At 33.6% G+C, this 27,199-nt stretch overlaps 2 long non-coding RNA genes across 2 annotated transcripts; one reads left to right on the top strand and one right to left on the bottom strand.

Moving 5' to 3' along the window:
* Positions 1–66: 66 nt before the first annotated feature.
* Positions 67–4,794, top strand: LOC123658256. The gene is made up of 2 exons (XR_006743851.1): positions 67–467; positions 4,323–4,794. It is a non-coding gene; the product is annotated as an uncharacterized LOC123658256 (long non-coding RNA).
* Positions 3,872–24,072, bottom strand: LOC123658252. The gene is made up of 3 exons (XR_006743850.1): positions 24,062–24,072; positions 10,410–10,686; positions 3,872–3,990 (listed from the first exon to the last, which is right to left on the bottom strand). It is a non-coding gene; the product is annotated as an uncharacterized LOC123658252 (long non-coding RNA).
* Positions 24,073–27,199: the final 3,127 nt, after the last annotated feature.

Below are 27,199 nucleotides of genomic sequence, written 5' to 3'. Positions count from 1 at the left end.
GATCTGATAACTACTTTTTGAGTAATCTTTGATAACGTGTAGTTTCTTAACTATTTTTTCGTCGATCTACGTTGTATTACTATGATGTAATTGAAGTCGGTTTTTTTTCGTTTGCGAGCAAACACAATTATTACCTTGTTTATCCCTTAGTAGCTGTTCCACCCGCTTCGCGTGGCATTTATTAAAAAAAAATACAGTCGATTTGAGAACCTCCTCCTTTTTTGGAAGTCGGTTAAAAATCGTCCGTGATGGAAGGATAGTCAGTATTAATCAATAGATTGTGTCTACGCAAACTGTGTGGCTACGGCAATAACGAATATTGCCCATCTGTGACAGGCTGAAGTGATGAATCAATAAGAATCGTTATTCACGCTACGTACTTGACGATGGCTCAATGTTCCTCGTCGTCCTCCGCGTCGGCTTCAACAGCGACACCCTCGCTGTCAGCGTCCGCAGTCTCTTCGTCGGTAAAAACAAATCGAGTAGCTAAAAGACGAACTACTATATGAAAGTTACTGAAAATCGAGCACTGTTGATCGCCTGAAATGTAGAAATGATAATCTTAAGTGCTCTATAGAACATCTTCGTCCAGACTGAATACCGCTAAATGTAATGGTCAAAAAAAATGAAAATTTAGTAAATGTTATCGTTCAATCAACTAAAATGATTGAGAATCCTTTGACCGAAGATAGTGTACACTATGCTATTTAAATAAAAAATAACGAGTGCAATTGGAAAATAAAAGAAAAAAAAACAGAAATCGATCTGAATATTGTATATATATATATATATATATATATACAAGGTGTACACGACCATACGACAATAAATGAAAACACAGGTCGTATTGGTATATAGAAATATCATAAAACTATCAGAAAATATTTTGAACCGTTTTTGAAAAAATGAAATTTTCGAACAAACTTAATATCGCAAATTAATAAAATACATAGTACGCCATTTGTAATTTAGATTCACTGACCTCTGACTAAAGGCGGGCGGGCAGGTAGCCTCTCGCCGCTGTAACACAATACATCGCAATACTTTGACACTATTATTATTCAATTATTTGTTTTTGATTGTCAGAATAATTAACACATACAAAATACATTAAAAGATATTAAATTTTAAAATTCTCAATATGTCCACCATGAACTCGAACACACGAAATGTATCTACGTAAAATATTATTTCTCACTTTTGATAACAGGTCACCATTAACTGCCATACTTTTTAATTTATCAAAAGATCGTATTATACGATTTTTTAAGTCGTCCACATCAGTTACATCCGTGGCGTAAACATCATTTTTAACGTAACCCCATAAAAAAAAATCGAGTGGTGTGAGGTCTGGTGACCTCGGTGGCCACCTCGTGGGGCCATAACGGCCGATCCATCGCTCTCCAAACATCTCGGTTAAACGTGCTCTCGCAGAAGTCACCGAGTGTGCAGGTGCACCATCCAATTGGTACCACGTCTGTCGATATACATCGAGAGAAAGCTCTTCCATGTACTCTGAAACTGTTTCATTGAGTAATAATAAAAATTTCTCCGCATTTAAATTACCATCAATAAAAATGGGCCCAATTATTGTATTTCTGTGTATACCAGCCCACACATTGATGGCAAATCTGTACTGATGCGAGCTGTCTCTTGTCAGTTGCGGATTTTCAGTGCTCCAGTGCCTTAAGTTGTGACGGTTCCATAAACCGTTCTTGGTAAAAGTACTTTCATCCGTCCACATTACGTTGAAGAGGAAGTCGGGGATTTCTTCATTTTTTCGTAACATTGAGTTACAGAATTCTTCTCTGGTAGACATATCTCTTGTTAACAATGCCTGTACTTTTTTGTATTTAAAAGGCTTACGTTTGTCGAGTTTCAAAATTTTGTGCACACTTGAGTGGGGCACACGAAAATGGCGAGCTACTCTACGTAAGCTCGTAGTTGGATTTAAAGTAAAATGATTTAGAATCCGTTCATCCAAGTTCACTCTGACTTGCGGAGGAGCACAATCTGAGTGTGGGATTAAGGGTTGATTCTCCCGAAGCCTCTGGATAGCTTTGACAATAGTTCGACCATTTGTTGGACAAACACGGGTATGCCCATACCTCTCTTGATATGTACGAATCGCTAAAGCAGCGTTTGTGTCACATTCTCCATAAATTAATATCATATCGGTGTACTCTGAAGCCGTATAATTATAGCGAGGCATTTTTATTAAAAATATTACTATTTGCACACAAAATAAGCGTCTAATTTCGCACAGTTTACCTAATAAATATCCTAAATAATGTGTCTTCACTTAATCTCACTTAATTCAAGCGTCTAATATCTCACAGTAACAAAAAAATATACTTGAGTACTTATAAACAATGGCGTCACTAGATCGAATGTTGCGCGAGCGCTGAGGTATCAAATAGCTTAACACGTCACAGGCTAACGGCAGTCGGCGACACACTGACCTACTTACGATTACGAATTACGATGTGCGAAATACGAAAGAAATCGGTCGAAATATTTCAGAAAGAAAGCGCAAATCAATTATTACCTCTCCACATATTAATTCTAGTGTCTTATGAACAACGGTATAAGGTTTATTTTGCGTTAAATTGTAGCACGATTAGTGAAATTACATTATTTACAACTTTTATTTAAATTGTTTTAAATACGTAACTTGTGTCGGCCATGATGACAGCTTAATAACAGATATGGGGTGATGTTTTAGTTATAAAAAAAGAAAAGTGTTTTGTGACTAAACTATGAGATATTAGTTAATTTAATTTTTGCAGGCTAATTGAGAATGTTACTAGCTATACTCAGTATTAATTATTGTCGTATTGTCACGACCACCTTGTATATACAATATTCAGATCGATTTCTGTTTTTTTTTCTTTTATATATATATATATATATATATATATATATATAGTATTTGACAACAGAACCTTAATAATGTTCAAACCTATAATTTAAATTAATTATGGTCGAATTTCGACCACTAGGCGTCCACTAGTTATTTTATTATATATTATTTATAAAGTCATTTCGAGTTTCTGAATCTCTTCTTCTATTTTTACATTTTCTTTTCATGTTTGTTAACTTTAAGAAGTTATAGTTTGTATAATTTTTATAAATATTTCAACATTAGTTAGTCAAATTTCAATTTGAAGTTCTCTAAATTATGTTTGTAAAATTATACAAACTTGATTTACTATACATTTTTTGTAAAATTAAAAACATTGTAGGTTACAGCATACATACTGCAGACTTAAGGATTTTAAAGTTACAGCAAACTTGTGCTGCTTAAACTATGAGTCATCTTTCCTTTAAAAGCAATACAAAAGGTGACAATATTAATTTCAAGATCTAATACATAAAAATCTCGTGTCGCTGTTTGTAGCTAAACTCCTCCGAATCAGCTTGACCGATTTTCATGAAATTTTGTGTGCATATTGGGTAGGTCTGAGAATCGAACAACATCTATTTTTCATCCCCCTAAATGTTAAGGGTAGTCCACCCCTAATTTTTGTTTTAACTTTTAGATAAATTATTGATTTTTTATTTTATTATGATTTGGCATTGAAAAATACATACAACCCTAAATTTTCACCCTTCTACCACCAACTCCTATTTTTAAATAGCGTTTAGCGACAAGACTTGCCGAGTCAGCTAGTAATGATATAACGGTAATAGTATAATGTTAGGCGGCACATTTAGGTGGTCATAATAGATCCAGTGCACTTATAAACACAACTTTAATGGTTTACCTATAACTGAGAGATAAGTCTCTCAGTCATAGGCACAATCCACATTGACAACACACATAAGTGAAGTACATTTACCTTACATCTGCAAATATACCCCAGCTGCAGCATCGGGGCAGCCCCAAAAATGTCCTGGATGCATTATTGTAGAGTATTCTTTGTATAATCAGCCCACAGGCTACACAAAAAACTGAATTTGGAGTTAAGTACATCACTCTTCTTCTATCTGAAAACCGAAAATAATCAATATTCATTGACAGTTTATGAAACAAAAAGAAGTAAAAAGTTTATTATTGCTCAGTACATTGCATAATATAGTACACATCAATGCTACGAATCCATAGAAAAAACTGGAATCAGTCAAATTTTACAGTCTTCTAAGTATGGTGTCGATGTTGTTGAGCAAATAGCTAGAAGATACAGTAGTTAATCAAGTTTTAGGAAATGGCATGTACAGATTGTTTACAATATATTAGATTTAGCAATAATATTAATTAAAGGGTTGGGTATCAAGCCGCTATAGGTAAGAATGTATGTAGGAGGGATTTTATTTTACAGTTGGCACTAAGTACCCAGAAAGTTCTGCTGAAGATACACCCTTACAACAGCAACTGCTGCCACGATCTCTAACTGCAGCGAACCAAGAAGAACCAGCAAGATGACATTGCTACCAACCACAATACAAAAATAAAACTACTGAAGAATGTGAATTTTTTAAAATATGTTTATGTGGAAGTTGTAATCAGTCATAATCATTGTTTTGTGGTCATTGCAAAGAAGTTTGATAGCGATTGAAAATTAATAATGAAAAATAAAGCGATGACATATTAATGATTTTATTTTACTTTAATTTAAATAATAGATATTTGTCAAAAAGTGTAACAAATACCATGGGAAATAGTCTTGGGCTAGAACAACCCTAGCCGTTTTTAGTAGCAAGCCGAAATTTTCAGTCTTTCTAGTAATATCTATAATGATGTACAACATGTACAATGGGTATAATAACAAATAAAAACTTCTCCAACAACTACAAGGTGTTTTCTCTTTTAACACTATTAGAAACTGTATTGCAGCACATTTAACGATAAAAACTTCAACAAGAAAACACGAGTAGGACTTACATAGAGCCGCAGCTTGCGACACTACCGCGAGTAACAAACGAGTTTTCTCGTTTCAAAGAATACTATCACTACTTGATAATCTAATCCGATTGAAGTCAATGATAACACCCCCCAAAAATATCAGTGACCGCCGCTCGGAACCTTTTGACCGTCACGCTTCAAATCCATTCCCGTGCCCTGTACGCCAAGACATAAAATAAACAAAAATACCTACGAAAAAAAATTAGCTAAGCTTTAGACTAGGAAAAACCGAATTATGGGGTTTTGGGGGGTGGAGGGCGGAGGGTGTAGGGGAAGCTAGGCTATGACGTACAATATAGGTAGATTTTTTTATCGGAGGTTAAATTTTTGTTATTTCTCATTTTACCTTAATTCCGGTGCTGCAGTAAGTGTACTCATGCTCCTTACTGCGACTATCACGCGTTATTTTAGAACAAATTTACGTAAAAACGATCTTTACTGCAAGATACTGCAAAATACAATACGAACTGTAGGCTTACTCTTGACTTCAATCCCAATCTCACAAAAACACGAATTCAATACAGTTCCAATTCCAATCTGCAATATTTTGGTACTCTTGACCAAATCGAGCTTTCAATTGAATTGAAATTGAAATCGAATTGACGATCGGTTTCTCGTGTAGCCATTATAATAAAAAATAATAAGAAAATAAAATTTAATTCATGAAATTTTATGTTTTTTAAATTATAATGTGTCTCCAATAATTAATTATTATCTTTTATATTGTAATTCCTTAAATTAAACCTAAAACTGATTTTTTTAAGCATAAAAACGCAAGATATATTATACATTCTGCATAATGTGTGTTGTTGTTAAAAAGAAGCTTATGGCTGACGCAATTTTGAGACTTCTAAATTTCAAATTATCTCAATTACGTATTTTCTTAATTTAATATTTATAATTAGCTTATCTTCTTTCTTTATTTACTTCTGTAATAATTTCTGCAATTTTACCAGTGTTAAGCTTAAATTAGTGAATACAAAAGTTTATTAATATAGTTAAAACATATTAGAGACTTAAATACTGTGATTTCTATTTAAATATTAGAAACATAAACACTGTGATTTATATTTAAATATTAGAGATATAAATACTGTGATTTATATTTAAAAATTGCTACCTTAGGTTAAAAGAGGATAAAAGACTAATTGTTACGCAATTAGTTTTATTTTAATAAATACTGTGATTGTGATATTGTTGATAATATAAAAGTATACATAGTTAATATATGTTACAAATAAGCGCCAGTCGCGCCATTATCATAATAAAAAACACTTTAAGATACACAATCGAACACTAAAAAGTTAACTTCAGTGTTGCCGTTAGGACAATCTAGTTTGTGGCTACATCAAAGAAAAAAGTTGCCAGTTTTGTAAATAAATCACTTTCGAAATTCCGCTAGAAGTGGCTAAAGTGTGCGTTTTCCAATTACAGAGCATAATGTGACTCAGTGGAGCACAATACTAAATTGTGCTGATGCTTAATTGGAACTTGAATTAGTTTTGAAATACACCTAAAAAAAACTACGACGGCTTTACTTTGAATTACTAACTATAATATACTAGCTCTGCCCCGCGCTTTCACACGCTTTAATTTAAAAAAATGCGTATTGCGTATGCGTAAACAATAACAACATTGCGCTCCGTTTGACATTTTGACATGAGTAGTATTGACGTTATGCAAAACAAACTAGGCTCAACTGCAATAGCAATACGGTCCATTTTAATTCGATCGAACCTAAATTACGTTAAAGATAAACATTCATTCGGGAATCCCCCTGCCATAATACGGACATTATTGGTGCTGCCTAAAATTAACTATGTATTTTAGTTTGGTAGTATTGGTACCGTATGGTGGTATGTATTAGTCGGTAGACTTTTTATAGTAATAAAAATATGTATGTAGTAACAATCTAAAAAGCAGCCAGAAGTAGCTAGATTTATTTTGGTGGCTAAAATGGATTGTTTTTTGGCTAAAACCCTTGAAAATCCGCTAGATCTAGCCACAAAATGGCTAAAACGGCAACACTGGTTAACTTTATTGAAACGAGTAAATTCGATCCCAAACACGATTTCCAAGTCGATAGTCAACGTCAAAATATTGTCAAGAGTGCAAAAAATGTATAAGATCGAGAAATCCCAATTTCTATTAGTTACATAAAATTCCACTGCAATTGAGTCAAATCGTGCGCTAGTGTAGTGTTCAAGAGTACCGATTGACAAGTTCTCGATCCCAATCCTAAATTTCAAATAGGATCGAGTTTCAAGAGTAAGCCTGCTGACCTTTAACGACTGACAAATCGACACTTTTAAACAAAATAACGCGTCAGACATAATATTCTAATAAAATGAGTAACATTGCGTGCTAGAATATAGGTTTAGAAATTCGAAAAATACCCAAAACCGAATCGGAGCACCCCACTGTCCACGTGGTCTTGGTCTGCCCTACCCCTGTTTTTTTTTTTTTAAGCCGGAGGCGCGGAGGGTGGGCTGCACTTCGCGCAACGCCGGCGCCAAGCGTTACTCTAACCTTAACCTTTTGACCGCCACGCCTCAAAACCATTCCCGTGCCCTGTACGCCAAGGCATAAAATAAACAAAAATACCTACGAAAAAAATAGTGCTGCCAAGAGTCGTTATCGAGTACCACACAGTGACTTGTTTTTGTTGGTTTTTTATGCAATAAATGACTACTTATATAATCTAGGAAGGTTTATTTTTTAATATTTTTCTTGTGTTATCTTGCACTCGTTATATATACTTACAACAACATAAATAAAAAACAAACATTACAAAAATAATCGTAGTAAAGCACAACACTCTTTTCTATCGCCATGACGTCATTGTCATGACTGGACGACTACGGCGCAGCTGACCTACGGTTATGAAACTCTCTTTAGAGACGTCCTCTGTCGCACGCAAGGAAGCCGCAGGCTATATATCGATTTCGAATCGAATCGATATATACATGAAAAGTAATTTAGAAAAAAATTAACCGAATTCAAATTTGTAATTTTTTAACCGATTTCAAAAAAGGAGGAGGTTACTCAATTCGACTGATTCGATATATATTTTATATTTTTTTTATTTATGTTCGGGGATAACTTTGTCGTTTATGAAACGATTTTGATAATTCTTTTTTTGTTGGAAAGGAGATAACCCCGGTGTAGTACCATGCTAAGGAAACCAGGATTTTATAATGAGATCTCGAAAATCTGCATAACTTTTACTGGGTGCACCGATTTTGATGATTTTTAATTTAATCGAAAGCCGATGTTTATCATGTAGTCACATTTAAATTTCATCCAAACCCGAGCACAACTTTTTGATTGATCTTTGATAATGCGTATTTACTTGACTATTTTTTCGTCTACCTACGATGTATTACTTGTCGATATAATTGAAGTTAGTTTTTTTCGTTTGCCTGCAAACACAATTATTATCCTTATTTAATAGTTTATTATTTAAGGTTCATTAGAACAGTATTCCACTGTGCCCCGTTCCATAGCCATAAGGCCAACGTTTTAAACGAGTTTTATAAAAACTTAGGTTATTTTTTGAACTTTCCACACAATTGTCTCAAATGATTAAAATTAATGAAAAAAAATATATCATTTACCTATTCTTTAAACTTTTTTACTAAAAAGAAAGTACTTTGAAAGGAAATCTCAACTTTTGAACAAGAATAATTGTGTTTGCTCGAATACAACGTAGATCGACGAAAAAATAGTCAAGTAACTACGCGTTATCAAAGATTACTCAAAAAGTAGATATCAGATCTCGATAAAATCCAGTAAAAAGTTATGCGGTATAATACAACGTAGGTCGACGAAAAAAGCGTCAAGTAAAAACGCATTATTAGATATAACTCGAAAACGCCGAACCACACGAATTAGTTTAGTATTCAAATTTTTATCGACACTGTTCCATAGTGCCCCGTGTTCCATTGTTCCCCAACTCAGTAGTTGATCCGATGAAGCAAATTAATATAATCGGTGCGGTCGATGCCAGCCTTAGTTTAAAAGAAATATTTACATGCGTTAAATTTTTTTTTTTTTTGCTTAGGTGGCAAATAGTACTAAAACAGTACTGAGTAAGTAGCAATATTTCAAATCAAATATTTCACGACACACGACACGACATGGGTCTTAGAAAAAAAGCTTTTATGAGAGTGGGCGTTAGAGATGATATTGATGCTGCCAGATGATTTTGAGAACGAGAAAGAAAATCGTAATTTCGCTCTTAACCTTAGATAAATAAAATGAAAAATATATATTTTTTTTATTGTATATTAAAAAAATCATCGACGCCTTCCAAAATGCGACGATGTTCTAAGGTATCGCTCGTCTTGCACTTCACTAGTTTTCTCGCTATTCGCTTATGATGTCATCAGCGTGTCGTCTATACTTGACAACGGCGTGTAGAGAACGGATTAATGACTACGCGCTAGAGATGCGCCAGATTTGAGATATCAGATTTATTATGGCGATTTGATTGATTTTAGTTGATTTGATTTTTTATTCATTTGCTATTTATGTGTAAGCTGATGATAGTTTTATGTTTTTTACCTTCTGTTTTATTCAAATATTAAATTATTTATAGAAAATATAACACGTTTGAGTTGAATTTTGAATAGCTAATTGCAAAAATGACTTGTAATTATGATTTTTTTAAAGTGCAATAAAGAAGATATAAATCATCTATTCCATTTTGACTAGCCCGTTGGCGCAGTTTGTAGTGACTACAGGTCAGCGGTGCTTTCTGCTCCGGAGGTTATGGGTTTGATTCCCACCCCGAGTCTGGGTATAATATATATTTATTTATATGTATGCTTATCAAAAAAAAAAATATAGCTATACCAATCAGCTGTTACCTATAACACAAGCATTAAGTTGCTTACTTTAGGAACAGATGACCGTGTGTGTATGTTGTAAATATTTATTTATTATTTATTTATACCTCTTGCGTCACATCCCTAGCGGTCAACTATAGACGACTTCGGCGTTCTGGACATATCATTTACGTGGAATAAGAATGCATGTTTTTATTTCAATGTTTCTCAGTACGTGTAGCTCTAAAAGACTTGTTTTTTATACTCAAATGTTGCGGGGATATTCTATTTTCATAAATGTTGAATTAAAATACTAGAAATATTTTTTTAATAATTTTATTTAATATTTTTGTGGTCCGGGTTTTTTGTCACCTATAGACGTCGCTGGCGCACAGGACTCGCGAGCCCTTGTCAAGTATAGGTGACTACGGCGGTCAAAAGGTTAAAGGTGGTAGGTTAATTTTAACCTCAAAACTTCAACTACGATATCTAACCTAACCTAACAGCGGGGTTTAACAAAAATTTAACCTCCGATAAAAAAATCTACCTATATTGTACATAATAACCGGAAGCTATACAAGGTAACACTGCCACACTTCGAAACCCCATGATTAAGGAGTTATCCATGGTTAAAGTTTTGAGATTAGAGGAAGAATTTAAAGCTATTATAATACCTTTGAGCTCCGCGTCTGACTTCACCTTAGCTCCGGCGCTGCGGGCAGTGCAATCCATGAGCCGTTTTGCAACTGTATAAGTTATTTTCGAACAGGAAGGAGTCCGTAAAAACGTCTTTCACGTGTTATATTCACATTTCGCACTTGATATTAAACATTTCAGACGTTAAGTTATTGTTTTCACACGGTTTCTTAACAAACGATACAACTGATGAACTGATGTATAATCTTAATGACTGAGATATGGAGCATGGACATTGGACTGAGATAAAGATACCTACCCCACCCCAGCCTGCAAAATAATGATATTTGTAATCAAAAAAATACTAACTGATAGATTTTGAATTGCTCAATTCAACTACGTTGTCCTTTTAAATTGCTCACCTCAAATTATTTAATTAAAAATCAATTTTTTTTTAAACAAATCAAATATTTTCAAACTCCTATATCTTTTGATGTATACAATATTTTAAATTGCTCAAAGTGTTAAAGAACTGCTCAAGTTGCATATATAATTGCTCAAGTACAGTTTGGAACAGATCCACTTCCCTTAATTTTTAAATAAATATAAATAGTTTGAACAAATAAAATAATGATATTTGTAAAAAAAAAATACTAATCGATAAATTTTCAATAGCTCAATTCAACTACGTCGTCCTTTAAATTGCTCACCTCAAATTATATAATTAAAAATCAAAAAAGTCGTTGAAAAAAATTCATTTATCAATATTTTCAAACTCCTATATCTTTTGATGTATACAATATTTTAAATTGCTCAAAGTTTCAAAGAACTGCTCAAGTTGCATTTATAATTGCTCAAGTACAGTTTGGAACAGCTCCACTTTCCTTAATTTTTAAATAAATATAAATAGTTTAAACAAATTTAACGTTTATATTATAAGACAGGTGTACGCTGCGCGTGCGCATAGACAATGATACGAAGCCAAAAAATTGCGGATATTCGTAATAAAAAGATACTAATCGATATATTTTCAATAGCTCAATTCAACTACGTTGTCCTTTTAAATTGCTCACCTTAAATTATTTAATTAAAAATCAAAAAAGTCGTTGAAAAATATTCTTTTATCAATATTTTCAAACTCCTATATCTTTTAATGTATGCAATATTTTAAATTGCTCAACGTGTTAAAAAACTGCTCCAGTTACATTTATAATTGCTCAAGTTCAGTTTGGAACAGCTCCAATTTCCTTAATCTTATTATCTATTATCTATATATATAAGAATCAATTGCTGTTCTTTAGTCTCGCTAAAACTCGAGAACGGCTGAACGGATTTATCTTATCTTCTTCTTCTTCTTAAAGTGCCATCTTCTCACGAAGTTCGGCGATCATTCTGGCAACTTGTATCCTTGATACCGCAGCCCTGAATAGCGAACGGGTGCTTTTCCCAAACCATTGGCGTAGATTTTTTAGCCAAGATGTTCTTCTACGACCCACACTGCGCTTGCCCTGGATCTTGCCCTGGATAATAAGTCGAAGCAGCTGGTACTTAGAGTTTCTCATGACGTGGCCGAAGTATTCAAGCTTTCTCTTCTTAACCGCGTACACAACTTCCGCTTTCTTCTTCACACGACTTAGCACAGTTACGTTCTTTATTTTATCTCTCCAGGATATCCTTAACATTCTCCTGTATACCCACATTTCGAAAGCTTCAACCTTCTTACAGATCTATTCGTTGAGGGTCCATGCTTCAACACCATACAAGAGAATGGAGAAAACGTAACAGCGTGCTAATCGTACTCGTAGCTCGATGTTCAGCTTCTTATTGCATAGAAGTGGTTTAAGCCGAAAGAAAGCATTACGGGCTTGTTCTATGCGGCACCTTATTTCCAGACCGTGGCTCCCCGTATCGTCGACCCAGCATCCTAAATATTTGTATTTGCTGACATTTTCTAGTGGTTCTCCATTACAAAACAGAGTGGGGTTAGCAGGTGGTATTTTACAAACTGTCATATACTTTGTCTTCTTCACGTTGATACTGAGGCCGTAAGCTGAACTGACAGATTCAACACTATCTACAAGGGTCTGAAGTTCTTCCATTGTAGATGCAAGTAACACGGTGTCATCGGCATAACGGATATTGTTAATAATCTGACCATTCACCGTGACACCTACATCCACCTGATCCAATGCTCCTCTAAAAATCATCTCCGAGTATATGTTGAAAAGCATTGGAGAGAGAATGCATCCCTGTCGTACTCCTCGCAAGATTTCCGATTCATCCGTCAGTCATTTATCTTATCTTGGTCTTGAAATGTTCGTGGAGGTCTAGGGAAGGTTTAAAAGATGAGAAAAATTCGAATAATTTCCGGGAATACGGTGATTTCCCTACGCCCAGATCTTCGCGACGGGTAGGACGTCTGCGTCCCGATCAGTTGTTGCAAACGAAAATGGAGGAAAGGAAAGGAAATCGAAATTAAGGAAAGTGGAGCTGTTCAAAACTGTACTAGAGCAATTATAAATGCAACTTGAGCAGTTCTTTAACACGTTGAGCAATTTAAAATATTGTATACATCAAAAGATATAGGAGTTTGAAAATATTGATAAATGAATTTTTTCCAACGACTTTTTTGATTTTTAATTGAACAATTTAAGGTGAGCAGTTTAAAAGAACAACGTAGTTTAATTGAACTATTGAAAATCTATCGATTAGTATTTTTTTAACCGACTTCCAAAAAAGGAGGAGGTTCTCAATTCGACTGTATTTTTTACAAATATCATTATTTTATTTGTTCAAACTATTTATATTTATTTAAAAATTAAGGGAAGTGGGTCTGTTCCAAACTATACTTGAGCAATTATAAATGCAACATGAGCAGTTTTTTTACACTTTGAGCAATTTAAAATATTGTATACATCAAAAGATATAGGAGTTTGAAAATATTGATAAAATAATATTTTTCAACGACTTTTTTGATTTTTAGTTAAATAATTTGAGGTGAGCAATTTAAAAGGACGACGTAGTTGAATTGAGCTATTGAAAATTTATCGATTAGTATTTTTTTTTACAAATATCATTATTTTATTTGTTCAAACTATTTATATTTATTTAAAAATTAAAGGAAGTGGATCTGTTCCAAACTGTACTTGAGTAATTATAAATGCAACTTGAGCAGTTCTTTAACACTTTGAGCAATTTAAAATATTGTATACATCAAAAGTTATAGGAGTTTGAAAATATTGATAAATGAATTTTTTTCAACGACTTTTTTGATTTTTAATTATATAATTTAAGGGGAACAATTTAAAAGACCAACGTAGTTGAATCGAGCAATTGAAAATCGAACGATTAGCATCTTTTTATTACGAATATCCACAATTTTTTGGCTTCCCATCATTGTCTATGCGCATCCGCAGCGCTCACCTTACCTTATGATGTAAACGTTAAATTTGTTCCAACTATTTATATTTATTTAAAAATTAAGGGAAGTGGATCTGTTCCAAACTATAGTTGAGCAATTATAAATGTAACTTGAGCAGTTCTTTAACACTTTGAGCAATTTAAAATATTGTATACATCAAAAGATATAGGAGTTTGAAAATATTGATAAATGAATTTTTTTCAACGACTTTTTTGATTTTTAATTATATAATTTGAGGTGAGCAATTTAAAAGGCCAACGTAGTTGAATCGAGCTATTGAAAATCGAACGATTAGCATCTTTTTATTACGAATATCCACATTTTTTTTTGGCTTCCCATCATTGTCTATGCGCATCCGCAGCGCTCACCTTACCTTATGATGTAAACGTTAAATTTGTTCCAACTTTATATATTTATTTAAAAATTAAGGAAAGTGGAGCTGTTCAAATCTGTACTTGAGCAATTATAAATGCAACTTCAGCAGGGTTTTAACACGTTGAGCAATTTAAAATATTGTATACATCAAAAGATATGGGAGTTTGAAAATATTGATAAAAGAATATTTTTCAACGACTTTTTTGATTTTTAATTAAATTATTTGAGGTGAGCAATTTAAAGGACAACGTAGTTGAATTGAGCTATTGAAAATGTATCGATTAGCATTTTATTTTACAAATATCATTATTTTATTTGTTCAAACTATTTATATTTATTTAAAAATTAAGGGAAGTGGATCTGTTTCGAACTATACTTGAGCAGTTTTTTAACACTTTGAGCAATTTAAAATATTGTATACATCAAAAGATATAGGAGTTTGAAAATATCTGATTTTTTTAAAAAAAAATTGATTTTTAATTAAATAATTTGAGGTGAGCAATTTAAAAGGACAACGTAGTTGAATTGAGCAATTCAAAATCTATCAATTAGTATTTTTTTGATTACAAATATCATTATTTTGCAGGCTGGGGTGGGGTAGGTTCTTGGCTTACGATTTATTTGTTTCGAAGTTTTGAATTTTGTGGATTATTGTTTTGCTTTTTTTTTAATGGCAACACCTTATCGCTTACCGGTCACTGGTGTATTACGATGGTTTGATGGTTAAAAATAAAACCGTTTGGCATTAAAAACTTTTTTTGCAAAAAGTGTGGGTTATGAGGTATTGTTTTTTAATCGTCGATATACTCTTTGACCATGGCGTACTGCTATTCTAATGTCGAACACACGGAAATGGTGAGGATGCTGGCTAGGTGTGATGACAATGTGTCGGAAGCCTGTCGGCAATATGCAGCTAGGTATCCGAACTTACCTACATCGAACTGTGAGACAATGTTAGCAGCCACACAGCGACTATGTGATTACGGCCAGTTCCAGCACAGGATGATAGCCGGGATAGTGGCTGTCCCCCAAGGCGCACTATACATGATCCCAGACAACATAATTATCAGCACCGATTCAGCGTGAATGTTTGGGCGGGAATAGTAAATTCCACGATACTGGACCCCGTTTTCATAGATCAACTTAATGGTGAAACATATTTACAGTTTCTCACTGAAACGCTGCAAGTGTTGGAATACGAAAGTATACCTTTCACCTACTTACGAGATATGTATTTTCAACATGACGGCGCACCAGCGCACTATTGTCCTGAGGTACGACAACATTTAAACACTTTGTATACTGGTCGATGGATTGGACGTGGGGGACCTCGTGCATGGCCCCCCCAGGTCACCGGAGATTACACCAAATGAGGACATATTAAAACAATGGTGTACAGTGCTCGCGAAATTACGAAAAATAATTTGTGCGTTAGAGTGAAGTGTTAGCACGTGTTGTGAACAGCTGATTTTTAGATGTGGTCTGTGTGTTGGTTGTGATGGTGACTATGTTGAACGCTATGTGCGCAATAGGCACTGAGATGCAAGATATTTTAACCTTAAGGTAATATTTAGTTTGTAAATATTATTTTATTGTCAATTATTTTTTATTTTTTAATTATTGTAAATACGCTGATTCCACTTTTTAAATACGCCTGTATTAAACAATTTAATCTAAAGCTTTACCCATTTTTATAGTATAGGCGGGCATACGGGCATTCGAAGCCTTTTGATGACACCGGATGTCTACCGCACAACCAGAGGCTATGCAGATGTGTTGCCCTCCTATACATATGATTTATTTGTTTTTTATTGTTTAATATAGCCAGTCCTAAGCCTGGTAAAGTATGAAGGGATTGTGGACTCAGTGTACGTATTGCAGGGACATTATAAAATAGAAATTTGATTATTACTTATATACTGTATATATATTTAGTTCAATATTATATACATATAAATATTTTTATATTTATTGTACCCTTCCAAGTTGAAACTTTGTGAATAAATACATTGCCATGATCTTTTACCACTTGCTAGAAAGGATTTAATAACTGAATGGGATAACCTGTGGACTATATCTAGTAGGAACAGATGCAAGCAATGCCTCCATCCAGGTTGGGATTCCGGTTAAACCATGGTTTTTTAAATACAGGAAAGCAATCAAAACCGTCTGCTCAACAATTTGGCGCATGCGACTTGGACATTGTTGTTCTCCTGTATTTTTAGCAAAAATTAGAGTCCGGGACAGCTCTATCTGTAAGTGTGGTTTGGATGAAGGCACATTGGATCATATTTTCTTCTCTTGCCCGGTCTTTATTCGACTATCTACCTCCATCTATTCCCCGTCCTATTGATTTTAAATCTATTCTATCGCATGTAAATACTCCTTTAGTAAAAAATTTAAGTACATTTATTTTAGATAACAATATTAAAATGTGAAGTCTTTTTTCTAACATTCTAACATTTGTTGTTTTTTTTTTTTTTAGATGAATAAGTGGTGTGAAGCAAACCGTACATAATCTTGTAGTATCACAATGCTAATCTCATGAGCAGAGTCTTCAAAAGTAATTGATGGGAAACAGTCCGACTTTAGCAATTCCTATGGGAGTCCAATTATAAAAGAAGAAGAAGAATAAATACATACTGTTTTCGGGTATTTCCAAAATTTTATTAAATTTTTAAACTTGTATTCTCAAATCCAACAAACAGTCTCTTTCGTGCGTTCTCCATCTAATGTGACCTTGGTGAAATGATCTGTGTCAAACTGACACAGCTAAAAGCCATTAAGCAAAGAACTGAACTGAAGTTATTATAGACATCGAAACCTGTGATCGACTCGGCTGACGGCAATAGTGAAAGCCAGTAGTTCTAAAATCATCATCATCATCATTATCACCTTTGATCAAAACTACTGAAAGAGAATCTCAAAGGCCTTGCTTATACATTTTGCTAACATGGTTCACTTAACCGAGCGGTGGTCAGTGATATTCTTGGGGGTGTTATCATTGACTTCAATCGGATTAGGTCATCAATCATTGTCAAGTAGTGATAGAATTCTTTGATTTCTTATTATATCAACAAGACAGTAGTGTCGCATAGATGGAAATGAGTAGACTTATTTGTTACTCGTGGCACTGTCGCAAGCTGCAGCTCTACATAAAGTCCTACTCATGTTTTCTTGTTTAAAACATTGTTTTTAACATTAAACAAGCTGCAATACAGTTTCTAATAGTGGTAAAAAAGCATACAAAGAGCATACCCTTGTAGTTGTTGGAGAAGTTATTTATTTTTTATTGCCCGTTGTACATGTTGTATCATTACAGATGTCAATATTACTAGAAAGACTGTTTTTTTTTTTTTTTTAATATATAGACGAGCACTTGACTGCGATCTCACCTGATGTTAAGTGAAGATACAGCCTAATATGGTGCGCGCTTGCCTAGAAGATGCCTATTCACTCCATATTTAAAGATACCCAAGTTATAGTTAGTTAGAAAAATAGAAGCCGGAAGGGCATTCCAAATTTTTGTGGTGCTTATTAAGAACGAGAAAGCCAAACACTTAGTGCGAGATCATGGGATTTCAACCACATAGCGGTGTAGACTTATGCCTTCTTCTTGGATTCTATGCATTGTCTGAAGTTCATATTTCAGCTTGTCCCTAAAGATGGCTAGGGGTTTTTTCGAGCGCAAGACTATTTCCCATGGTACTTCACTTTTTGACAAATAACCATTATTTTGAGTTAAAGTAAAATAACATCAATATATTATAATATCATAGCAATGTCATCTTGCTGGTTCTTCTTGGTTTGCTGCAGTTAGAGATCGCGGCAGCAGTTGCTGTTGTAAGGGTGTATCTTCAGCAGAACTTTCTGGGTACTTACTTAGTGCCAACTGTAAAATAAAATCCCTTCTACATACATTCTTACTTATAGCTTCTTGATACCCAACCCTTTAATTAATATTATTGCTAAATCTAATATATTGTGAACAATCTGTACATGCCATTTCCTAAAACTTGATTAGCTACTGTATCTTCTAGCTATTTGCTCAACAACATCGACACCATACTTAGTAGACTCTAAAATTTGACTGATTCCAGTTTTTTCTATGAATTCATAGCATTGATGTGTACTATATTATGCAATGTACTGAGTCATAATAAACTTTTTACTTCTTTTTGTTTCATAAACTGTCAATGAATATTGATTATTTTCGGTTTTCAGATAGAAGAAGAGTGATGTACTTAACTCCAAATTCAGTTTTTTGTGTAGCCTGTGGGCTGATTATACAAAGAATACTCTACAATAATGCATCCAGGACATTTTTGGGGCTGCCCCGATGCTGCAGCTGGGGTATATTTGCAGATGTATGGTAAATGTACTTTGCTTATGTGTGTTGTCAATGTGGTTTGTGCCTATGACTGAGAGACTTATCTCTCAGTTATAGGTAAACCATTAAAGTTGTGTTTATAAGTGCACTGGATCTATTATGACCACCTAAATGTGCCACCTAACATTATACTATTACTGTTATATCATCATCTTGATATTAATATTGTCACCTTTTTGTATTGCTTTTAAAGAAAGATTTTTTTTTATGTCACTACGTCGGCAAACAAGCGTACGGCTCACCTGATGGTAAGCGATTATCGTAGCTTATAGACGCCTACAACACCAGAAGTATCGCAAGCGCGTTGCCGACCCAATCCCCAACCCCCCCAGGAGCTCTGGTTAACCGCCGTGCAATAATTCGCGTGAAGTGCCTTAGCGCCAGCAACCTTTAGATACAATTTTGCATAGTGTTATAAAGTATAGTTATTGATAAACATCAAAGGTTTAATTTCTTTATTAAGTATAGTACTGAATATTAATTAATCTTCAAACATACGTGAATCAGTCTTTAAACATGCATAATCAGTCTTGATTGTTATTTCTTCATACTCTGGAGATAGACACGGGCTGAAAGTCTCTTGATTTTGTGTTGTGTAAGTCTTTTGAACGAGCATTACTTATTATAATTGTGTTTGCAGGCAAACGGAGAAAAACCAACTTGTAATCAGAGTTGTAATCAGATCTCGATGAAATTTAAATTTGACCACATGATAAACATCGGCTTTCGACAAAATTAACAATCATCAAAATCGGTACACTCAGTAAAAAGTTATTCGGTATAATACAACATAGGTCGACGAAAAAATAGTCGAGTAAAAACGCATTATTAGATATAACTCGAAAAGTTGTTGTTAAATCTCAAATAAATTTAAGTGGAACCAAATGACACACACCACCTTTTGATTAAAAAAACATTGTCGAAATCGGTCCACCTAGTCAAAAGTTCTGAAGTAACATACATCAAAAAAAAAATACAGTCGAATTAAGAACCTCCTCTTTTTTGGAAGTTGGTTAAATATGTTAAAAAACGTTGAAACGCTAAGGAACATTTTAATGTAAATTAATTAATAGTGTCTGTCTGTGATTTTAAAATAACTGTTTTTTTCATGTGCATATAAATTTATACGATACTAAAATACAAACGAATGATTTTAAAATTTTTGTTTGTCTGTCTTTCTGTTTGTCCGGGCTTATGTCTGGAACGGGTAAACTGATTTTTTGGGGCTTTCATTGGAAGATTGAAGAAGATAGAGGAGGTTGTGGAGCAATATTTAGGCTATTTTTCATCCCGGAATTCCTGCAAAAGCCGGATCTATGCGGAAAAAACTAAGATTACTTCGCGACAGTAGCTACCGCTCAGATTATATGAAATAAAAAAAAAACCTATTAAATACGGTTTTTGCGAGCAAAAACAACAAATTCTAAAATGCTTACATTATAAAAAAGTATAAAATAAGATAGTAACTAAATAAATAAAATAATAAAATACATTCTGCATACCAAAAAATTTAATTTGTTTTGGCAAGTATTTACCACATGATAAGCATCAGCTTTCGACTAAATTAAAAATCATCAAAATCGGTATACCTCGTAAAAAGTTATGCGGATTTATGAGATTCCCTCGATGTCTCTAGGATCCCATCATCAGATCCTGGTTTTCTTATCATGGTACCAAACTAGGAAAATCTCCTTTCCAACAAAAAAATAATTATCAAAATCGGTTCATAAACGACGGAGTTATTCCCGAACATACATAATATATATATATATATATACAGTCGAATTGAGTAATCTCCTCCTTTTTTTTAAGTCGGTTAAAAATGATGTTCATACACCTATGACAGACACGGGAAAAAATATAACCTTCCGATTCAATATCACTCTCCCTTGAATTGCCATTACTACAAATAGCATTGTTTGATTTCTGAAATATATCTCATTTTAAGTGAATGTTAAATTCTTATGAGAAATAAAGTTCTTTAAACTATATTTATTAGTTCGTCGTCGTATAATTACCGTTTCTCATTGCACAATAAAGGAGATGGATACGATTCCATACATTCTTGGGCCAAAATGTAATGAAATGAAAATGGTATCAATTAATGCATTTAGGCTTATTGATCCCTCGCTGAAAATTATCCGTATTTTGCCTATCTGAGAGTGGAGTTATTACTTTTTGTAAAAGTGAGGTTATGTTACAATGTCTAAAAAAACCCGATCACTACGTTCTTGTAGCATTAATGTTTATTATATTGAGTGAAGACTGTTTGAAAACTCATTACAAATATTGATATACACTTGAAACCATAAATAAATATCAAGAATGGACTCAGAATGCATCGGAAAACAGTAAACACGAAACGAGTGACGGACACAATATTACTGTTAGTCAGCTGTCAAAGCTGTCATTAAAAATATGATTTATTTTAAATCGATACAAAATCGATAATCATTTTGGTTTATCAGATATTAATTGATATTTTCGATATTAATGTTACTTTATTTAAATACACTTTATTGTTTACAGCTTTAATTGTGTATCTAAATATCTTGAGTTAATTAACTAGTGCAAACATTTTCTTTTTGAATTCTGTAATCGATTCAAAAAGAAAATTCTGTAATCGATACCCAAATAATTTGATGAAAACTATCTTTCTCAATTTTCTCCGCTGCTAGATTCAGAATTGAGCTGATATTTTATATTTTAAAATAAAAAAATATGAACCATTTTTTAAACAATATCTCTACTCATTACATTTTGGCCCAGAAGTCCCCATCTTCTTTAAATAAAACAATTTAATAAAAGATATAATTATCTCTTCGTCAATATCAAATTCTTCATCTGACACAAATTCGTCATCGTCATCACCTTCTAGAATTCGTAATAATTCTTTAGCAGTCGTCATGGTAAATTTCAATTTTAAAAACACGAACGTAAAACTTACTAATTCACTACTATATCACAAAAACGCGCGCAACACTAATGGAAAATTCCATACGGTTGTGACGTCATGAACGGTCGTGTTTATCCGACGCAGGCGCTGTCTATGTACTGGCTAGCGTTGGGCGTTATTTAACGTAATCGGTTTTAGTAACTAGTTACGAAGCGAATAACCACGTACGTAGTTTCGCCGATACGAATGTAACGATTATTTTACGTACGCAGTTTCTTTACGTACGCAGTTTTATCAAAAACTTGACACAACGACCGGCGCATAAGCGTTTTGCCTAATAACGTAACACAATACGCAGATACGCTTATGCGTAGGATAAAAAGAGAAGGCTATAAGTACTATAGGTGTATCTTTGTTTTCGAATATGCTCATGCGATTTTGAACTTAACGACTATGAAATTTAAGTTTATTTTTATATGTACAGTTTTTAAAGAAATTTTAATTTCGGTCGTGTTTCTTTTTAAATATTTTCGAATTTACTATTTAGTATTAAGATTAATGTTATTGTCTCGCGTTGAAGTATATACTAAAAAGTGTAGATTTTGTTGTATTTTTAATTATAATGTATATACGAAAAATAATTAAAAGCTGTACATAAAATCAAATGAACTTCTAAATACGCCTGCATTGATTATTATGTCTATACAAAAATCAAAAAATTAATTTAATTAACATGTTTTGCAGCCAGTCGTAAGCCTAGATATAGTATGAAGGAAAGTTAATTTGATTATACTATCCATCAATATTAACGTACGTAACGGCATTCGTGTGTTACAATTTATAACATATAACTACTTCATAACCATAACTGATGCTGTATACAGAAATAACTAGTTACGAAAAACAAGCAGTTTCGAAACTAGTTACGCGTATCCATGAAACTACGTATAACCGATTACACATAAAAGACGTTACTACCCACGACTAGTACTGGCTATACTGGCGACAAGGACTCAGTCTAGGGATGGGAATTAGAATTTATAGTTGACCGTACCAAAATAACTAAATCGCTAATTTCTTACAAAATATAGATTAACATAGAGCAAAAACAACACGTTAACGCTTTTAAATAACAATTACATACTTAATGTACTTTTTTTATTCAATTACTTGGTATTTAATATAATATTTTTGTTTATGAATATTCCATATCTTATAAATTCTAACAAACATGTCTCATCACTACTGTCTACTGTACTGTGGATAATATTAGTAAATTTACCTTGATTGAAATAGTATTTTATTTTGTATTTGGATATAGTAAATCTGAATTGTAACACTAATTAAAATGTTGAATAGATAAACTTTCGAAAAAAAAAAATGTATTTTAGGCTAAAACATTAGAATTTTCTACTTATATTCATTTAATTATGTTTATCGGTTTAGTTACTTATATTGCGTGATTTTATAGCGTGAAGCTAGCTTATGTAGCATGGTTATTAACATTATAACAACAACATTCACGTTGTTACAGAATGCGTTGAAGAAATAAAGGTTCATTGCTCGTTCCCCGTAGGTGATAGCGTGATAATATGTAGCCTATATGTTGACCCGACTTCTTAATAATATTCGTGCCAAATTTCATACATACAGACAAACAGACAAAAATTCTAAAAACTATATTTCTGGCTTAGTTATGGATTGTAGATCACACCCCAAATATTCTTTTAAAAAATAAATAATAAATATTCAATGTTACAGTTTTGACTTTCCTACCATTTTATTATAGTATAGATAATGAGCGATGAAGCCCATTTCCATGTGAATGGTTCCGTAAACAAGCAAAATTCTAGGATATGGCCTACAGAGAATCCAAGAACAGTTCATCAACAACAATTACACCCACATCAGTGTACTGTTTGGTGCGGTGTACTGTCTGAAAGGATCATTGGTGCATATTTCTTTGAAAATGTACATGGCGCGTCAGTTACGGTTAATGGGGCTGAATATCGAACGATGCTGGACAATTTCTTGAGGCCAGCTGTAGAAAACCATCCACAGTTGTGGTTCCAACAAGATAGAGCTATAGTTCACACTGAGAGGGATACAATGGCTATGTTACGGGACCTCTTTGGCGAACGCATTATTTTGCACAGAAGCGATTTCAATTGTCGCCTACGTTCACCGGATTTAACAGCGCCAGACTTTTTTCTTAGGGGTTATTTGAAAGAAAGGGTATATGTAAATAAGCCAGCGATTATACCACAGCCAAAATAAAACATTCGAAATGAAATTTAAGCAATAACACCGGAAATTTTACGTAAAGTTATGCAAAATGTACTGGAAAGAGCACGAATATGCGAAGCCGAAAATGGTCACCACTTGCGGCATATAATTTTTCATACTTAAGCCAAAAATATTCCCCATGAATATACTTTGCAATAAAATAATAATAATAATTAACCATTAAATAAAAAAAGTTATTAAACATTCAAACCCTAACGTTAGTTTTGCGCCACCTGTATATAGAGAGATTGTTTTGTAATTTTCATAGAAACATAGTAAATCAACTTACTAACAACGACTATCGTGACAAGCCTTTGATTACGATTTAAAAAAGAGTTCTCTGAAACTGCAATGCATATAGTGTTTATATATAGATATGTTGTAAAATTACAAATATTTTGTCTCGAAAAATTACTTGAATTGTACGAGAATCTGATAATGATACACATTTATTTGCAATTTTATTATATGTTGTTGTGTGACGCAATGTCATTCAACTGTCTTCGTGTAAACTGGACACCTGTGACAATGAAGCACATAACGACGCTAGTTCATAATTTTCGGACAACTTATGTTTTTAATTATTTATTAATTTTTTAATTATTTATTTTTTAATTATTTTACTTATTTTTTTTTGGGAATGACCTGAGTGATACTATAAATATTACAGAAGGTACAGCCCAGGGATCTGTGTTGGGGCCGCTCCACTTTTTATCCTACGTTAATGGTATGCACAAGAGCATAAAAAATTGTATTTGTTATCAATTTGCGGATGATACTTGTCTAATTGCTGCTGATAAAAACCCTCAGACTGCCCTTAGCTTACTGCAATCGGACTTCGACTGTTTAACAAAGTGGTGTCATGATTCTGGTATTATAATAAATCCAAATAAAACAAAACTATTACATATAAAATCTCCATATTTGCGTCCAGTTCCCATAAAACATATCATCGCTCACACCCATAGCTGCCTACATATTTCTAGCTCTACCACATGTCAAAGCTACTGCAACTGCCCAAATGTTGAAGAGGTGAGCACTTATAAGTACCTCGGATTGATAATAGATAACAGCTTTAATTGGAAGTGGCACATTGAATACGTCTGCAACAAACTCCGCCAGTTTTTTAGCTAATATTTTGATACTAAAAAAAAGAATACCGCTTAAAATCAAAATTTTATTGTACAACGCAATTGCTGGATCTCACATTAGATACGGTCTAAGTAGCTACGGACGGACTTATAAAACATACACTGAAAGAATCTTGAAACTTCAAATAAAAATAATTAAAGCTATTTTAAATTTTAAGGATAGACATAAACACTGTGATGATGACCTAAATTTTTTTAAACATTGTAATATCTTACCAGTTAATATTCAATTTAAGTATATAATCTTAAAGGAAAATTATTCAAATCAAAAATTCTGGCAACATATTAAACACCCTACTTACACCCGTGCTATCGCAAAAAACCGATTATGGACTACTAGGCGCATACACAATACATATGGTGAGCGAACTACCGCTTATTTAGTGCCTAGACTAATAAATGACTTACCATCAAAATTGATTGAAAGTATTACACCAATTAACTTAAAAAATAAACTTAAAAATTACTTTCTTGATACTATTGTGACTTGACATATTTAGTGGTGTGCATCTTTTTATTTGAGTTTGCCAGCTTGCTTCTAATAGGAGGGTGGATAATTATGTAATTATTTTATATATATATTTAGTTCATTGGTTACTAAATAGCATTGTCATAAACCTGCGTGGTTTTTAATGCTATTTATATTAAATATGTACAATATTGTTTATTTGATAAAAAAATTAAAAAAAAAAAAAAAAAAAATTAACCGACTTCCAAAAAGGAGGAGGTTCTCAATTCGACTGTATTTTTTTTAATGTATTTTACTTCAGAACTTTTGACTGGGTGGAGCGATTTCGACAAATTTTCTTTTGATCGAAAGGTGGTCTGTGTCATTTGGTCCCATTTAAATTTATTTGAGATCTAACAACTACTTTTCGAGTTATATCTAATAATGCGTTTTTACTTGACGCTTTTTTCGTCGACCTACGTTGTATTATACCACATAACTTTCTATTGGATGTACTGATTTTGATAAATCTTTTTTTGTTGGAAAGGGGATATCCCTAGTTTCGTACCATGATCAAGGAAACCAGGATCTGATGATGGGATCCTAGAGAAATCGAGGGAAACTCTCGAAAATTTGTAATAACTTTTTACTGGGTGTACTGATTTTGATAATTTTTAATTTAATCTAAAGCCGATGCTTATCATGTGGTCACATATAAATTTTATCGAGATCTGATAACTACTTGTTGAGTTATGTTTGATAACGCGTAGTTACTTGTCTATTTTTTCGTCGATCTACGTTGTATTACTCGTCGATGTAATTGAAGTCGGTTTTTTTTTCGTTTGCGAGCAAACACAATTATTTTGACAATGACTATTCTAGAAACACGTTGTTAACTATCTTCGGTCAAAGGATTCTCAATCATTTTAGTTGATTGAACGATAACATTTACTAAATTTTCATTTTTTTCTGATGAGTACCATTTACATTTAGCGGTATTCAATCTGGACGAAGATGTTCTATAGGGTACTTAAGATTATCATTTCTACATTTCAGGCGATCAACAGTGCTTGATTTTCAGTAACTTTCATATAGTGGTTCGTCTTTTAGCTACTCGATTTGTTTTTACCGAGGAAGAGAGACTGCGGACGCTGACAGCGAGGGTGTTGCTGTTGATGCCGACGCGGACGACGACGAGGAACATTGAGCCATCGTCAAGTAGGTAGCGTGAATAACGATTCGTATTGATTCATCACTTCAGCCTGTCACAGAGGGGCAATATTCGTTATTGCCGTAGCCACACAGTTTGCGTAGACACAGTCTATTGATTAATACTGACTATCAGGGCTTGATCATCTCTTAGGCTAATTAGGCTGCAGCCTAGGGCGCGAGGGTTAGGGGGGCGCGCTGAAATCGTGTCTTCGCGTGCACTAATCTAGCACCATTGCATCTACCCTACATATTTTTCAACTAGACCGAGACAAAACACTACAATTAAATGAAATAAATTAAACCCACAATAGGTCCCGCTCATATGTGTATAATTAAGCAGTACGCGTTAACATAATTACATTGTACTCTGTGGCTACGGTACTAAAGAATATAGCCACCCGTGGGTGTCGTAAGAGGCGACTAAGGGATAACACCGTTCCGCTACCACCTTGGAACTTAAAAAGCTGACCGGTGGCGGGATAACCATCTAACTGCTGACTTTGAAATACGCAGGTCGAAGACGGGCAGCAGCGTCTTCGGTGCGACAAAGCCAGTACTGCGGTCACCAACCCGCCTGCCCAGCGTGGTGACTATGGGCAAAACACATTAGTTCACGTTATTTTAGGCGTAAACTTGTGGAGGCCTATGT

Source organism: Melitaea cinxia, chromosome 1 (assembly GCF_905220565.1).
Source record: "Melitaea cinxia chromosome 1, ilMelCinx1.1, whole genome shotgun sequence".
Classification (NCBI taxonomy): Eukaryota; Metazoa; Arthropoda; class Insecta; order Lepidoptera; family Nymphalidae; genus Melitaea; species Melitaea cinxia.
The sequence above is the reverse complement of the archived record's forward strand: the minus strand, read 5'-3'. Positions and strand labels throughout refer to the sequence as shown.